Here is a 17,678-nt window from a genome sequence, read left to right on the forward strand (position 1 = left end):
AAGTCAGCGCGCCGTTACAAGGGAAGGGGACATAGAAATTTAATAGCCGTTTCCCCTTCCGACTGTCCTGCCAGCTCTTTGACCTTGGGGAGCAGTGCCGACCACCCTTGGAACCTCACCTTGCTACTCTGTAATGCCAGGTCAGTCCAAAACAAATCAGAAACCATCTATGATATGATTTAATTCTGGATGAAGGCGCTGACCTGATATGTATTACAGAGACCTGGCTGGGAGAGGCTGGGGGCCCTGTGTGGTCCCAGCTCCTCCCTCCAGGGTACTCTGTTGAGGAGCAGGTGAGGGACCGGGGGCGGGGAAGTGGAGTGGCTGTGGTCTGTAAGAATAATATCTCCCTTACCAGGATCCCTGTTCGAGTGTCAGACCATATTGAATGTGTGTACTTAAGTCTGGGGACCAGGGATAGACTGGGGCTTCTGTTGGTGTACCAATCGCCCTGCTGCTCAACAGAGTCCCTAACTGAGCTGACTGACTTGGTCTCGGGTTTGGTGTTGGAGTCCCCGAGGCTTGTGGTGCTGGGTGACTTCAATGTTTATTTCGGGACCAATTTGTCCGGGGAGCTCAGGAGTTCATAGTGGCCATGACAACTTTGGGCCTATCTCAAGTGGTCTCGGGACTGACGCACATTGCGGGTCACGCGCTTGATTTGGTCTTTCACTCTGATCAGGGTGGTGTTCCGTGGGTGGGGACTCCTGTGATTTCCCCATTGTCATGGACGGACCACCATCTGGTTAAGGTTGGACTCACAGTCACCCCACCTTCGCAGGGGCGCGAAGGTCCGCCCGATGGTCCGCCCGAGAAGGTTATTGGATCCGATAGGATTTCAAGAAGACTTGGAGGGATTTAGTGTTGGTTCTGCTGGTGATCCTGTTGATGCCCTGGTGGAGAACTGGAACAGCAAACTCACCGGGGCAGTAGACATGATCGCTCCTAAGCGTCCTCTCCAACCTGCTTCAAAATTGGCCCTGTGGTATACAGAAGATCTAAGGGGGCTGAAGCGGCAAAGTAGATGACTGGAGCGCAGGTGGAGAAAAACTCTGCTTGAATCCAACAGATTGCAACATGGAGCTCATCTGAAGATCTATGCTCAGGCAATACGTGTGGCAAAGAAGTGATTCTTTTCTGACCATATTGCATCCACAAGTACACGTCCAGCGGAGTTGTCCAAGGTTGTGAGAGGACTAGTATGTGCCCCTCCTCCTCCCTTGAATCAGAATCTGGAACAACCAATTACCCGCTGTGATGTGTTTAATGAATTCTTTGTGGGGAAAATCTCTCGTATTCGGGCCGACTTAGATTCTGTCTCCACAATTACTTCAGTGTCTGATGTGGAGGTGTCCAGTGACGCCTCTTATGCAGTTAGGTTGAATCAGTTCCAGTTTGTGACTCCTGAGGATGTGGACAAGCTGATTGGAATGGTGCGGCCCACCACCTGTCCTCTTGACCCTTGTCTGACATGGCTTATATTATCTGGCAGGGCGGTTGTTGTAGAAGGCCTGGTAGAGATTATAAATGTTTCTCTGAGGGAAGGTAGGATGCCTCCTAGTCTTAAGGAGGCAATTATTAGACCGCTTCTGAAGAAGCCTACGCTGGATCCCTCAGAGCTGAGTAACTACAGGCCTATCTCCAACCTTCTGTGGCTGGGCAAGGTAATTGAGAGGGTGGTGGCCTCCCAGCTCCGGACAGTCTTGGAGGAAACGGATTATCTAGACCCATTTCAAACTGGCTTCCAGGCTGGCTATGGGTTGGAGACTGCCTTAGTCGGCCTGATGGATGATCTCCATTTGGGAATTGACAGAGGAAGTGTGACTCTGTTGGTCCTTTTGGACCTCTTGGTGGTTTTCAATACTATCGACCATAGTATCGTTCTGGAGTGTTTGAGAAGGTTGTGGGTGAGAGGCTCTGCAGTGGTTCTGCTCCTACCTATTGGGCAGGTTCCAGATGGTGTCCCTTGGAGACTGTTCTTCAAAATCTGAACTTTTGTATGGTGTTCCTCAGGGCTCCATATTGTCTCCGATGTTGTTTAACATCTACATGAAACCACTGGGAGAGATCATCAGGAGATTCGGTGCAGGGTGCTAGCAGTATGCTGATGACACCCAAATCTGTTTCTCTATGTCAGCATCATCGGGAGAGGGCATAACCTCCCTAAATGCCTGCCTGGAGTCGGTAATGGGCTGGATGAGGGATAACAAACTGAGACTGAATCCAGATAAGATGGAGGTACTCATTGTGTGGGGTCGAAACTCTGGAGAGAATTTTGATCTGCCTGTTCTGGATAGGGTCACACTTCCCCAGAAGGAACAGGTACGCAGTCTAGGGGTGCTTCTGTATCCAAATATCTCCCTGGTGTTCCAGGTTGAGGCAGTGGCCAGAGGTGCCTTCTATCAGCTCCGGCTGATATACCAGCTGCGTCCTGGCAAGAACACCTGTGGGTCTCAGACGTGCCCTGGGGGTATTGGCCTCCTATTGTAAAGGAAATCGTCTTGAAATTAATTATGCTAAAACAAAGATCATGGCCCTCAGTAAAAAACCTAAACATCACAATTGGAAAACTGATGACCACCCGATTCAGCAAGTTTCTACCTTCAATTATTTGGGGGTCCTCTTCCATGCCTTGGGCTCTAGGAAGTACCTGGTGGTGCAGTGGTAAAATTGCCGCCCTGTAACCAGAAGGTTACAAGTTCGATCCTGACCAGGGGCTCAAGGTTGACTCAGCCTTCCATCCTTCCGAGGTCGGTAAAATGAGTACCCAGAATGTTGGAGGCAATATGCTAAATCATTGTAAACCGCTTAGAGAGCTCTGGCTATAGAGCGGTATAGAAATGTAAGTGCTATTGCTATTGCTATTGTTATGTGTCCCAGAATGCTCAAAGGAGTGCATCCGCTATTCTCAGGTTTTTTTGGAGTAAGGGGGGGCATTTTATACCCTCTGCTATCAAACTTTTTCTTGCCAAATCTCTTGCTTAGCTTACATATGGTGCACAGCTAGGGCCTTTATCTAGTTTTCAGCCGGTGGAAAGAATTCAATCTAAATTTCTTAGAGCTGTACTTTCGACCCCCCGTTGTGTCTCTCATGCCAGATTGAGACTGGAGACGGGTCTAGTGAAGGTGGAGGCTAGATATTGGATACTTACGATATTTTACTGGATTAAAATCCATCACTCCCATGGTAGTTTAGTATTTCTCACACTACAAGATTAATTTCATGTCTCCTGGGAACGCAGAATATTTACTAAACTGGCAACATTGGGGTTGCTTCCACTTACCCTGCTCAAAATGTCAATATCACAAGCCCGTGCCTTGATGAAACAGAAAATATTAGACACGGACCGGCAGGACGATTTATCTAAGTCTCCAGGTTTCTACTGTAACAATACCACAAGGTACCTTGTTGCTCCTTTATCTTATCTGCAACAATTAGACATCCCCAGATATAGGTTGGCTTTTACACAGGCCAGATGTAGATGCCTTCCCTCTGCTGTCCTTGAAGGTCGCTACAGTGGGACTCCTTATGCGGAGCATCTATGCCCCTGTGGTGATGGGGAAGTTGAAACAATCGAACATGTTTTGCTTTATTGCTCCTTTTATAGGGACTTACGTTTAGAACTAATATCTCCACTGTTGGCTCGTTTCCCAGGAAATTCGCCTAGCCAACAAGTAGCTTTCCTGCTTGAGGACAGCATACCTGCCATTACTCGGAAAGTGGCGGGCTTTTGTGCAGCAGCTTGAAGAGTGCGCCAGTTTTTAATCAACAGTCCTAGTGCTGCTCTATAACCTTTCAGTTATAATATTGTTGATGCGTTAGACTGTTGACTTAAATAAATAAATAAATTTATATTTTTATTGTATTGTCAGCAGCCGTTGTGCTGGTCATAGACCGTAATAAACTTTGCATGAATGTCCATTTCCTGAGATAGATGACCTCAAAACAGTGGTACATCTGCTGGTTACCTCCAGGCTGGATTACTGTAATGCACTCTATGTGGGGATGCCCTTGTACATAGTCCAGAAACTACAGTTGGTTCAGAATGCGGCAGCCAAGCTGGTCTCTGGTTCATCCAGGAGAGACCATATTACTCCTGTATTGGAGGAGTTACACTGGCTGCCGATATGTTTCCGGTCAAAATTCAAGGTATTAGTCATAACCTATGAAGCCCTAAATAGCTTGGGGCCTGGGTATTTAAGAGAACATCTTCTTCGTTATGAACCCCATCGCCCATTGAGATCATCAGGAGAGGTCCGTCTGGATTTGCCACCGGCTCGTCTAATGGCTACTCAGGGACGGGCCTTCTCCGTTCCTGCCCCGAGGCTTTGGAATGCGCTCCCTAGTGAAATAAGAGCCTCCCCATCTCTGACAGCTTTTAAAAGGTCCTTAAAAACACATCTGTTCACCAGGCTTTTAGCTGATACTGTTTTGATTGTTTTTAATATTGTTTTAGAGCACTGTCTTAAAAAAATTTAAATTGTATTTTAAATTTCTTGGTTTTGTTTTAAACTAATGTTTTAATGCTGTTTTTATCTTTTGTGAACCGCTCAGAGATGGAAGTTTTGGGCAGTATAGAAATGTGTAGAATAATAATAATCCCCCAGTAAGCCACTACCTTGGCGTGGTTATGGGGCTTGCATGCTCTGTGGAATGTGAGAGCTATGCCAGAGGTCCAACCATACTGGACAGGTCTCACCAGAGGAGCTAGACGAAGAGTGCCTCTCCCATCAACAATATGGTGAGACATAACTTTAATAAATCTATACCGGATTGGTCATCGCCCGAGTCAACAAGGACCGCACCAGGTGCTGGAGTCCCTGGACATCTGGTGGCAAGTGGGCTACAGGACTCAGGATCTTCAGCTGAGCAACCAGGGCTGGAGACTGCAAGGGTACTGGAAGAAACGTCGCGTAACCGGAAAAAATATACGAAAAATGCCAACAAGGAAATAATGATCTGCTATTACAAGTCTAGTCCAACTAATAGAGGTTATTTAAAAAGAATGTACCAAATTTGGAAAGAGAAGCATCCAGATACAGAAATAGCAGAACAAAGGCTAGCAGACCAGAGAAGATTCATAATAAGAAATAAAGTATTCACAGGAGTTGAGCTGGAAGAACTGCAAAGAGCAACACAGGCTCAAGATATGGAAGAAGAATTACCACCAACTGAAGAAGTTGCTCAGGCACAGGTGGAGGAGGTGTTGGAAATCGAGGATGCCACTGTTGCTGAACTGTTTCAAAATCAAAACCAGGCAACCTCCCCTTTGCCTTCACCTCAAAAACCCAAATGCCATTTAACAGAAAAGCAACAAGAACTAAAGCAAAAAATAACTGAGCACATGAACCAAACAACCACCAGGGTTCAACTTCCAGCTCTAAAAACAGTTGCCAAAAAACAACTTGCTCAGGCATTAAAAGATGTCAATGCTGCACTTGCAGAAATAACAACCAAGAATTTGCAAGAAACAAACCAACTAATGTACAGAGCAACAGCAACAACAACACAAGAGCTCAGATATAAGATCAATGGACTTGTAAAAAAAGAAAGTAGTACATCACCTAAATGGAAGATTAGATTAGAAAATAAAATCACCAGGTTTAGATCAGATGCTAGTAAATTGAAAGACAAGAAGCTGAAGAATGAAAAGACCAAACAGTATCTGATTCGAACATACCACCTAGATTCAAGGAAAATTAGAGAAGTCCTGCAAATAATAAAGCAGCAAATAACAGCAGTGTCAAAGAAGATTACCAGATAAGAAGCCAAAATTACACAACACAGGCAGAATCACCAGTTCCAATAGAATCAGAGACGTTTCTACCAAAGCATAGAAGGAGAAACTGCAAGAAACATAGAAACACCAAATAAAGAAGAAACAATGCAGTTGTGGGGAAAATGATGGGACAATCCAATAGATTATAATAAAAAAGCAGGCTGGGTGAAAGAGGTCAAAAAATGTAACCAACAAATGCAAGAACTAATAACAACACCAGAATTAATAAGTGAAAGAGCAAAGAAAATTGGACTGCACCAGGCGACGATGAACTGCATGGCTTCTGGCTTAAACACCTAACAAGCCTTCATAAACAACTATCAAAAGAGTTTAATCACATTTTGCAAGGAGGTGTTATTGAACAATGGCTAAAAACTGGGAAAACTCATCTCATCATGAAAGACTCAGCAAAAGGTGCAGTTCCAAGTAATTATAGACCGATAACCTCCCTGCCAACAATGTTAAAACTATTAACTGGAATAATAGCAGATGAAGTGATGCAACACTTATTAATTAACAAACAGCTTCCATTTGAACAGAAAGGAAATTGCCCAAACACCAGAGGTACAAAAGACCAGCTGCTGATTGACAAAATGATTTTAGAAAAGTGCAAGAGAAGAAAAACCAATCTAAGTGTTGCATGGATTGACTACAAGAAAGCCTTCGATTCATTGCCTCACACATGGATACTAAAATGTTTAGAAAGAACTGGTGTCAGCAAAAACATTCAGATATTTATTTAAAAAACAATGAGCATGTGGAGTACACAGTTAACAATCAATGGTGAGACACTTGGACAGGTTAGCATTAGAAGAGGCATTTTCCAAGGGGTCTCACTATCCCCTCTGTTGTTTGTAATCACCATGACTCCACTTTCATAAACACTAAACAAAACAGGCCTCGGATACCAATCATCTAAAACATCAAGTAAAATCAACCATCTGCTGTACATGGACGATCTGAAGTTGTATGGAAAGTCCCAGTCAGAAATCGAATCATTGCTAAACGCTGTCTGTATATTCAGTAGCGATATAGCAATGGAGTTTGGACTAGACAAGTGTGCTGCATCAATAATGAACAGAGGGAACATAAGAAAAACAGAAGGAATAGAACTTCCCAATGGAAGCAAGATCAAGAACCTGGAAGAGAAAGAACATTACAAATATTTGGGCATTCTCCAGGCTGATAACATCGCACACACTGAAGTTAAAAGAAAAATGGGAAGTGAATACATCAGGAGAGTTAGAAAAATCCTAAAGTCTGAACTCAATGATGGGAACACCATACAAGCCATAAACACCTGGGCTATACGTATTATCAGATACACTGCAGGAATAATAGACTGGACCCAGGCAGAGCTAGAGACGCTAGATTGCAAGACCAGGAAAATAATGACCATCAATCATGCTCTGCATCCCCGCAGTGATGTAGATAGGTTATACCTCCCTCATAGCTCAGGTGGAAGAGGAATGCTGCAAATCCATCAAACAGTAGAGGAGGAGAAAAGAGGCCTAAAGAATATATCAAGGACAGTGAAGAAGATGCACTTGAAATGGTCAATAACAAGAAACTATTCAACACCAATGAAACAAAGCAGGCCTACAAAAAAGAACAAGTCAAGAACCGAGCAGAAAAATGGAGAAATAAGCCCCTGCATGGTCAATATTTGCACAATATAAGTGGAAAATCAGACATCACCAAGACCTGGCAATGGCTTAAGAATGGCAACTTGAAGAAAGAAACAGAGGGTTTAATACTGGCTGCACAAGAACAGGCACTAAGAACAAATGCAATAAGAGCAAATGTCAAAAAATTAACCACAAACAGCAAGTGCCACCTTTGTAAAGAAGCAGATGAAACAGTGGACCACCTAATCAGCTGTTGTAAAAAGATCGCACAGACTGACTACAAACAAAGGCATGACAAGGTAGCAGGGATGATACACTGAAACATCTGCAAAAAATACAAGCTACCTTTAGCCAAAGATTGGTGGGACCATAAAATTGAAAAAGTTGTAGAAAATGAAGATGCAAAAATATTATGGGACTTCCAACTACAAACAGACAAACATCTGCCACACAATACACCAGGTATAACTGTAGTCAAGAAGAAAGAAAAACAAGTTAAAAGAATCGACATAGCAATACCAGGGGATAGCAGAATAGAAGAAAAAGAAATAGAAAAAGAATAGACTGACTGACTGAATCACAAAATTCAAAGATCTACAAATTGAAATTGAAAGGCTGTGGCAGAAAGTAATAATAATAATAATAATAATAATAAGTAGTAGTAGTAGTAGTAGTAGTATTACGACGCTTGGGTGGCAGGACTGGGAAATAACTATTCAGAGGTCCTTCTACAGGCTTCCGAACAGGTTCCAACACCGAGGGTTCGAAAGTGATGGTGGGACAACATAATGGGTGGGACAGGGTGCACTCACCCCTTTCTCTGCTTCTCTCTCTCTCCCCCCCCCATGCTCTCTTGAAAACCGGTCCGGTGGGGTGGCAGCATACCTCCCTGCCGCCCTGTCTGCTCTTCGGACTGGAAGTAGACAGAAGTAACTCTCATGCATGTGCCGGGCACGTCTGCACATGCATGAGCTACTTCCACCTTTTTCCATTCCGAATTGTGGACAGGGCTTCAGGATTGTACGCTGTCGCCCTGCTGGACATTACGGACCCCGCCAGACTGTGGCAGGGGGTGGAAGCGGAGGGAGGGTTAAGTGCATCCCCCCCCACCCTTAAAGTTGTCCCACTTTTGCCTTCGGACCAGTCCCCGCCAGTTTCATGCACATCCCTAATATCTGTACCTCAGCCCTTGAAGAGCTGCTGCCAGTTGTTATAGACAGTACTAAGTAAATAAATCAGTGGTCTGACCTGGCATATGGCAGCTTCATATGCTCCTATTCTTTTTTTCTTGATCTTAATGGCTCCTTATGCAGCACTTGTCCTTTTGAAAATGACTTTTGCTTCGCAAATTATTATTCTTTTGCCACCAGCCCAGTTAATATGCAAATTCTTAAATAGGGGGAGATCTGCAATAATTTGTGTGTGTAGATAAGGGGAAATGGCATCCATCATTTCCTTTGCCAGCCATCTGTTAATCCCTGGGGTGGAGAGACTAGGGCTAGCATGCCAGATCTGTTCCACTGAACCTGCAAAATGTTTTGCATGAATGGAATTGCTCTGCTTTCAAATCTTTTTGGAAGCCATCTTTTTCTAGAGAGAGCTTCCAGAGTGGCTAGTTGACTACATGTAGCAACTCCCAAGTTATCCCAGAATAACTTGCTCTGGAAGTGACTTAAGGCAATAAAAATGGGCGGGTAGGATGATGAGATTATTTTATTTATAAATTTGGACACCATCCCAAACTATAATGTCTGGGCAGTTTACAGTGACATAAAACAGGTTAAAACACAGAAAAATTAAAACCTTAAAATAATTTCAAACCAGCGTGAGATTAAAAAGCTTTGGTGAAGAGATAAATCTTCAAGTGCTTTTTAAAAGTTGCCAGATGGGGAGGCTCGTGTTTCAGTCAGGAGCACATTCCAGTCTTGGGGCAGCAACAGAGAAGGCCCTTTTCCATGTGTCGCCAGACGAGCTGGTGGTAACCAAAGATGAACCTCTTGGGATGATCTCAGTGGGTGCTGGGACTCATGGTGAAGACATTATCTTAAATACCCAGGGCCTAAACCATTTAGGGCTTTATAGGTTATAACCAGCGCTTTGTATTTTGTCCAGAAACCTATTGGCAGCCAGTGTAGCTCTTTCAACACAGAAGTAATGTGGTCGATCCGAGATGACCCAGAGACCAACTTGGCTGCTGTATTCTATATCAACTGCAGTTTCCGGATTACATACAAAGGCAGCCCCACATAGAGCACATTGCAGAAGTCAAGTCTGGAGGTTACCAGCATATGTACCAGTGTTTTGAGGTCGCAAGAAATTGACACAGCTGGCATATCAGCTGAAGCTGATAGAAAGCACCTCTGGCCACCACCTCAACCTGAGATACCAGGGAGAGGTGTGGATCCAGAAGCACTCCTAGACTGTGCGCCTGTACGTTTTGGGGAAGTGTGAGCCCATGTAGAACAGGCAGATCAAAATAATCTCTGGAGTTATGACCCTGCACAATAAGTACCTCCTTATCTAGATTCAGTCTCAGTTTATTATCCCTCATCCAACCCATTACTGCTTCCAGGCTGGTGTTTAGAGAGGTTATTCCTTCTCCTGATGATGTTTACATGGAGCAATAGATCTGGGTGTCGCCAGCATATTGATAGCATCCCGCACCAAATATCCTGATTATCTCTCTCTGAGGTTTCATGTAGATGTTAAAAAGCATTGGAGACAGTATGGAGCCCTGGGGGACGCCATACATAAGCTCACATTTTGAAGAGCAACAGTCTCCAAGCAACAGCATCTGGAATCTGAGAGGTAGGAGCAGAATCACTGTAAAACAGTGCCTTCACCCCCAACGTCTCTCTTATGTTCCAGAAGGATATTATGGTCGATAGTATCAAAAGCCACTGAGAAATCCAGGAGGACACTTCTGTTAATTCCCAGTTGGAGATCATCCATCAGGCTGACCAAGGCAGTCTCCACCCCATAGCCTGCTGGAAAGCCAGTTTGAAATGGGTCTCGTTAATTGGTTTCCTCCAAGACTGTATGGATTATGCACATGACAGCATTCTGCAGTGTATGATGCTTCTCTAAACAGAGATTTGCTGTATTGGCAGTTTCTACCTTCACTTTCTTGATGCACTATACTTTAGAGAACATATAGTAAATCGGCTGTAGCTCCTTGTCTGTCACCTTAGAGGCCTGGAAGTAAAACATATATTTAAGCCTTCATGACTGGAAGTGAAGGCTGGTTCAGTGCTGTATCAATGTGGCTTGAAATAATAGTTGTAGTTCAACAGCTGGAAGGCCAAGTTGGCCCAGACTCTGACCTAGAGCTAGTCTACAAGTCTAGATTGCTAATGTAACCTTTGGATTCCTCACTTCCGCCTCTTCCTTGCCCTGATTTGGGACTACTTCACAGTTTACTTGTTAAATGTGCTTCCAACTACATTCCTGCTACATGTCTTTCAGTGATTGAGAGGCAGTGAGCAGACATGATTGGCTGTGGCTTCCCAGCATCCCAAACATATATCTCCATCAAAATTTAATGTTTTCTGCGTGGCTATGTGTTGGTATTGCTGCTAGTTAAGTATGTCTTCTAGTTAGCATCTCTAGGGATTTGATTGATATAAAGACACCTTTTCTCATCTTCAGCACTCTTGTTTTGTTTTGTTTTTTATACTGTGCTCTGTGTGCATTAATCAGCCTTGGTTGATCTAGGAAGTTCCTCTCTTCCGTTGTTCCTCCTTTCTGTTTAGTGCAAATACTAGGGCTTTGGTCCTGCCACCTCCAATTTGGTCAACATTCTGTTGGTCTGGAGCAGGGCTTTAAACATTTTTAAAACAAGTGTACCCCTTCCTCCTTAGAATTTCAGCTCAGGTACCCCATATAAGCAGCGAAGAACTGGGACACCCAGAACTAAATATTGCTAAAGTTGGTGAGAAATAAAATGCAAGCGAAGTGAACTGAGAATCAAGCAAAAAATAAAACAAGCCCCTAACCCTATGCTGTGGCTTCCTTTCTCTTCCCATCCTCTGGAGCCTCATGGCCAGGATTCTACGGCATACCCCTGACCTGCCCCGCCCCATGACCGGCTACCTATGTGCTCAGACTCATCCCACCCCTCCCTCAGCCTGAGGGAGGGGTGGCTTGGCAGCCAGGACAATACCGACACGCTCAGCTTCAGCATTGCCCTCTTTGCCAGACCTGTCAGGCTGAGTCTGAGCACCTAGCCAGCCAGTCATGTGGAAAAAGGGGAGGAGAGAAGGATGCTTACTGACTCCTCCCACTCCCCTCCTGGAGTAGGAGCCAATAATGTAGCATGCAACTGAGACAAGGAGATGGGAGGGTGCATCCATGAACCTCCTGTGAGGCTTTAAAATACCCCTGGTTGACAACCCCTTTTCTAGAGCAGTTGCTATCATCTGAACAGCCTTTGTGTGTGGGGGGGGGGCGGTATATGTTGCACTTGTATGGAAATTTTCCCCCAGCTTCTGACAAACATAAAAGTGAGCAAATGTTGCCTGAACAAGTAGGGAAAATGTGGCACAGGAGAAACTCACTCAAGTATTCCACCTTATGTTGTGCAAATAGGGTCCAGTCATTCTCTCCACTTTCATGCCCTTCTGCTGTTTGAGCATGTGTGACCTATGGTAATCGGATGTACTTGTGCTGGACATCTAACGTACCCTTATGTATGCATCCATAACTTGGACTTCATGATTAATGTAGAAATGTTTGGCCTACAACTCTTAAACTGAACAACTGGTTCTGAGCTGTAGAAATCTATACCATGGTGTTTCCTTGATGAGAACACAGCTCAAACTGACACTTTTTTTAACCAGAAAGCTGTTCCTATCAGGAATTAGAGTTGTGTTTTTTTTTTAGGAATGAGTTTTATTTAAAATCAACCATTCTACATAGCACTTATAACAATCATTTACAGTTTACATAAAGAGCATGAAAGACATCAAAAGAATGCAAAAATTACAGAAGTTATATATTCCATACCAAGAAATAGGGAGCTGTTACTATCGGGGCTCTGCTTTTAATTCTGTACTCTGAGTAGGTCAGTTTGGAAAAGAGGCAGAATGGAAATTAGCCTTTAAAAATGATAAAACAATATATGTTCCCTTTTTCCGCTGTAAATATCCAATGCTTAATTTGAATCAAGACTGAATTGATGTATGTTGCTCAGCTCTAGAGCACGTCAGATAATGGACTACAGGACCTCTGAGCAGAAGAAAAGTAACTTTCCCCTTAAATTAGGAGTGGGGCAGTGGAAGAAGTCACTCTCCTCCCCCACCCCACCCCGCGCCCCGCTGTTACAAAGAAGAAATTTCTTATCAGCTCCTGAAAACCACGTGGAATTGATAAACTCACTATTCAGTTGCTTCTCCCATCTCAGTCAACTTCTTCAGGCCTTAAATTACTTTGCTAATTACTTAGCCTTGGGACAAGCAGAAGTTACAGACTAGAAAGCCTTACTTCAAAACATTCCAGAGAACATTAGACTGGTTGGAAAAAGCTAGTGTGGGGGTCTTTCCAGATGGCAATAAACAGGTTGTTCAAAGATCTTGCACAGGTTCCAAGCGCATCCTTAACACAGGCTGCTACGAATTACCATGCTACTACTTCCAAGTGCAATCTTAGGATGCCACTCAGGAACTTTGCACAATGTTTGCAGCCATTGTTTTGTTTTATGCTGGTCATGTACAGTAATAAAGAATCTCATCTGCAGCGCCATCTGCCAGCCAGTTCTTTCATTCTGAGAAGAACCCGCACACTTTTTCTTTTACTACTTCTGTGGCAACTGGAGAAGAGTAGAGCTTCTTTTTGGAGTGCAAGAGATGGCAGGCAGGTGGCACTGCAAAAGTGGCATGAGGTTCCTGTTCAGCATATGTGCAGAGGGTAAAGAAATAGCATGGGAGCTTGCAGTATTGTGTGTATGGGAAGGAAAATCCCATACACTTGCAGCTCTTGCAAAACCTTTAAGTACTCTAGAGTTTATTGCTCTCTGGAAATACCCTGTGGTTGTTGGCCCAACGAAGCAGGCTTCTGGTGGAAAAGTAGGCACTGAAAGCTGATAGTCCTGTCTTAAAGGACTAGACTACTGGTGAAGACCTGCTAGCCAGGGATAACTTGTAGTTCTTCCCCAAGTAAATTGGGGTCATTTGAAAGCCAGTGAACTAGCAAATGCAAATATAGCTAAGCAGATGTAGAACAGAATTGTTATTAAGTTGGCTGTTATAAGCACACATTTCATTATCTTTAGATAGTATGGTTTATTTTGTAAATGCACTGGTCTTGCCCAAATTGAAAGAGTACTAATATGCCTGCCTGCATTTGTTTGTTTGTTTGTTTGTTTGTTTGTTTGTTTCATTTCTAAACCACCCCATCCAGAGGCTCTGGGCGGTGTACAACAGTCTGGAGATTTTCCAGACTAGTAATGATTCTGAAAGCAAATAAGGATAAAGAACTTGTAGAATCTTATAGACCCATTGCTTTACTTAACCAAGACCTTAAGATATTCACAGCCTGTTTGGCAAAAAGGTTAAATAACTTTATAGCTCAATATATAAACCCCGATCAGACCAGCTTTATCAAGGGATGTCAGATTGCGGACCCTATACGTCTTATTTTAAACTGTATGAATTATTGTAGGGGGGAGAAGTCTCCGCTGGTTATTCTTACTTTAGATATCTTTAAAGCCTTTGACCGTCTAGAATGGACATTTAATTAAATTAGTTGAGAAATTACAAATGGGCACAGGATTTGTCAACATAATTAAACAACTTTATTGTAAATCTTCCGCAATAATTCACATGGATTCTTGCGATTCTAAACCCTTTAGCATATTAAAAGGCATAAAACAAGGTTGTCTCCTTTCGCCTTTATACTCTCTATCGAACCTTTGGCTCAAGCTATCAGCCATAACTTGATCATTAAGGGCCTTTTAAAATACGTAGAGCATAAAATTAATCTATATGCAGATGATATCGCATTAATTTTGACAGACCCTTTGAGGTCTATCTTTGCCACACAAGAAGAGTTGGAAAGATTTGAACAAATTGCTGGTTTGAAAATAGATTTGATTTAGTCAGAGCTTTTGTGTTCCGAATAGGTTCTAAATCTCAAGATAGTTTGGCAAAATCCTTAGGGGTTTCTAAAATTTCTAAAGTTATTTGATATTTAGGATTATTTATATCAATGGATTTATCATAGCTCAAAAGATTGCATTATTCTCCAGTTATCAGTCAAATAAAAAGGAAAATTAGGAAATGGGAAAGTGTTAGGCTATCTTTGAGTTGGATAGCTGCCACAAAGATACATTTACATCCAAGATTATTATTTCTATTTCAGGTGCTGCCAATTAAACTTTCAAAATCTACTATAGGTAGCTGGCAAAAGATTTTAAACCTTTTTTATTTTTGCCAGGGGGAAATCTAGATTTCATAACAATGCATTATATAGGAAATTACAACAGGGTGGCATCGGAGTTCCAAATTTAATGGCCTACTATGAAGCCTCACATCTTAGGGAGATTTTGTGGTTAATAGTAGACCCGGAAGTTAAATACTGGGTGAAGATGGAGGTTCCCCCTTGCTATCCATTTGTAGTCATCCTAAATTTCCAGCTTTAGATTCACCTTCTGGATTGATTCTGGATTCACCTTGGACCTGGATTCACCTTGGACCAGATTCTGGATTCACCTTGGACCTTGGTGTCTTTGGAGGTGCTGCAAATAGATTAAAGGATTTGTATTATTTGGATAAGTCAATTGATTTAGAACCAATTCGGCAGTTTATGAATAAGCATTACTTTTGGTTAAACTTTCTTCTTTTTCAGTCCTTTATTTTACATCCTGATATAGTTAAGCAGGCTAACAGGTATTTGACTATGTTTGAGGAATTAATATTAAAGACTTCAGAAGTTTCTAAGGGATTTATTTCTAGATTATACGAGATTCTAATAATTCAAACATCTGATCCATTAATTGGCCTTAAGTTGGCCTGGGAAAATGACTATAACAAGCTATTAGCGACTCACAATGGAATGGAATACTGAAATGGAAGCCGTTGGCGGCAGAGTTCCAACAGACACTGTTACAGACCTCCAGACCTGTTCGGCAGTCCGGAGGTTCGGATGGGCGGGGGCATGTTACTTTAAGCAGGTAGTACTTATCCCCCCGCCGCTCTGCCGCCCCAAGAAGATGTTTAAACAGACCAGCGCCGGAGGGGGAAGAGCAGCGGGGGGGTAAGTACTACCCGCTTAAAGTAACATGCCCCCGCCCATCCGAACCTCCGGACTGCCGAACAGGTCTGGAGGTCTGTAACAGTGTGCCCGGACCGAACCATGCACACTACTACTGGCTTCTCCAAGTTAGGGCTGAGAGAGATTCCTGCCTGCAACCTTGGAGAAGCCGCTGCCAGTCTGTGAAGACAATACTGAGCTAGATAGACCAATGGTCTGACTCAGTATATGGCAGTTTCCTATGTTCCTATATTCCCCTTTATGGTGGTCTTGTCCCAGTATTTTCTGCTTTTGGACAGAGGTATTTTTAGAAATGGGTAAAATTACACAACAGAGCTTAGATATGAGTCCAGAGTTGGCTCTATTAAATGTTTTTTTGGGGGAGCTAATTTGGCATTATTGTCTAAGGATCTTATAGTTTTCATGTTAACTGCGGCTAGATTATCCATTGCACAATACTGGAAGCATAAAACCATGTCTTTGACATCTTGGTATCTGTCTATGTGGTATATTGCCATATCAGAAAAATTGACCTAGTGAAATCCACAACAGATTGTGAAGAGTTGCAAAAGGATCTCTCCAAACTGCTGGGTGAGGGGCTGACAAAATGGCAAATGCAGTTCAATGTTAGCAAGTGTAAAGTGATGCATATTGGAGCAAAAAAGCCCCACTTCATATACACTGATGGGGTCTGACCTGTTGGTGAATGACCAGGAGAGGGATCTTGGAGTTGTAGTGGACAGCTTGTTGAAAGGGTCAACTCAATGTGTGGCAGCTGTTTATTCTTTTTTGGGTTTTTAAAAGGCCAATTCCATGCTTGGAATTATTAGGAAGGAGATTGAAAATAAAACTGCTAATATTATAATGCCCTTATACAAAACTATAGTGCAGCCACATTTGGAGTACTGCGTGCAGATCTGGTCACCATAGCTCAGAAAGGGCAACCAAGATGATTGGGGCCTAGAGCACCTTCCTTACAAGGCAAGGCTACCACACCTGGTTCTTTTCCATTTATTTATTTTATTTTATTCTATTTTATCAAATTTGTACTGCCCCAAACTTTAGAAAGTTTAGAAAAAGGATGACTGAGGGGAGACATGACAGAGTATAAAATCATGCATGGTGTGGGGTGGGGGGGGGAGAGAGAGAGCGAGCGAGAGAGAGAGAGATTTCTCCCTGACACATAATACTGGAACCAGGGTAATTCCATGAAACTAAGAAAATTGCTAAGAAATGTAGGACCGACAAAAGGAAGTACTTCTTCACACAACGCATAATAAACCTATAGGACTCTGCCATAAGTGCTAACTTTAAGAAAAGTTTATATAAATTCATGGAGGACAGGTTGAAAAAGGCTACTAGTCTGATGGCTAGAGGCCACCCCCAGCCTCCGAGGCAAGATGCCTCTGAATACCAGTTGCAGGAGAGAGGGCATGCTCTCAGCTCTTGCCTGTGGGCTTTCCAGAGACATCTGGTGGGCCACTGTGTGAAACAGGATGCTGGACTAGATGGTCGTGATCCAGTAAGGATGTTCTTCTGATGTTAATTCTTTAGAGATTTACAAGTTTCAGAGTCCCAGATCAATGCCTCTTGATCTTCATGCATTGTTTAAAGACTCTTCTATCCAACATGAGTGTGCCACAAGTCACTTTTTCAACCCTTTTAACACATGGAGCTGTTTCACAAGCTTGTATGGGGCTCTTTTGTCCCTTTGTGGCCTCTTCTTGCTTACTTCAGATCCTGTCGCATGTGAAAGAAACTGGTCTATGTTTGAAAATACACTAGATCAAGAAATAAATGAACATGTGAAAAGGTATAGAGGCGTATCTCAGTTCAGGCAATTCAGTTTTCATAAGTCATTTAGAGGATAAAAATGAAGAATCGGAAGAAGCAGAAACTGCTCATAGTGATGGCTTGGAAAATGAGACTGATTAGTCAAAGTTTCATGATGACTGTGTTCACCCCACACTTCAGTTCACAGGGCGCTGCACTGTATGTAAGCCAGTTTCTTCTATTTTCAACT

General features: G+C 43.0%; 1 protein-coding gene across 3 annotated transcripts in view; it reads left to right on the forward strand.

Annotated features, from left to right (window-relative positions):
- Window positions 1-17,678, forward strand: part of KBTBD8 (kelch repeat and BTB domain containing 8) — a 47,562-nt gene that overhangs the window by 24,576 nt on the left and 5,308 nt on the right. The window lies entirely within an intron of this gene.

Source organism: Hemicordylus capensis, chromosome 2, assembly GCF_027244095.1.
Source record: "Hemicordylus capensis ecotype Gifberg chromosome 2, rHemCap1.1.pri, whole genome shotgun sequence".
Lineage (NCBI taxonomy): Eukaryota > Metazoa > Chordata > Lepidosauria > Squamata > Cordylidae > Hemicordylus > Hemicordylus capensis.